The sequence below is a fragment of the Sceloporus undulatus genome, chromosome 2, assembly GCF_019175285.1.
Source record: "Sceloporus undulatus isolate JIND9_A2432 ecotype Alabama chromosome 2, SceUnd_v1.1, whole genome shotgun sequence".
NCBI lineage: Eukaryota > Metazoa > Chordata > Lepidosauria > Squamata > Phrynosomatidae > Sceloporus > Sceloporus undulatus.
Window position 1 is genome coordinate 331,098,448 of NC_056523.1, and position 818 is coordinate 331,099,265.

General features: G+C 42.7%; 1 pseudogene; it reads left to right on the forward strand.

Annotated features, from left to right (window-relative positions):
* The window catches only part of LOC121924167, a 121,658-nt pseudogene extending 121,166 nt beyond the window's left edge, over positions 1–492 (forward strand).
* Positions 493–818: the final 326 nt, after the last annotated feature.

Below are 818 nucleotides of genomic sequence, written 5' to 3' on the forward strand. Positions count from 1 at the left end.
GTCCATACAGGGGAAAAGCCCTATAAATGCATGGAATGTGGAAAGAGCTTCAGTAGGAGTGGAAGTCTAAACTTACATCAAAGTGTCCATACAGGGGAAAAGCCCTATAAATGCATGGAATGTGGAAAGAGCTTCACTCAAAGTGTAAAACTAAACTTACATCAAAGAACCCATACGGGGGAGAAGCCCTATAAATGCATGGAATGTGGAAAGAGCTTCATTGAAAGAGGAAGTCTAAAGGTACATGAAAGGACCCACACAGGGGAGAAGCCCTATAATGTATGGAATGTGGAAAGAGCTTCAGTCAGAGCAAAAATCTAAATGCACATCTAAGGACCCACACAGGGGAGAAGCCATACAATTGCATGGAATGTGGAAAGAGCTTCAGTCAGAGTGAAAATCTAAAATCACATCAAAGGACCGATACACGGGAGAAGTCATATCAATGCATCGAATGTGGAAAGAGCTTCTATAAAAGTTCAAATCTAAACATACAGTGGTACCTCGGGTTACGAAATTAATTCGTTCCGCGGCTAATTTCGTAACCCGAAAAACCTTCGTAACCCGAATTGCCATAGGCACTAATGGAAAAAAAGCCGCGGCTCTGCCGTGGCTCCATTGAAAACAGCGCCGGGGTTTTTTCGTAACCCGAAAAAACCTTCGTAACCCGAAACAATAAATCCCTATGGGATTTATTCGTATCCTGAAAAATTCGTAAGCTGGGTAATTCGTAATCCGAGGTACCACTGTACATCTAAGGACCCACACAGGAGAGAAGTCATACAAATGCATGGAAAGTGGAAAGTGCATCAGTGATA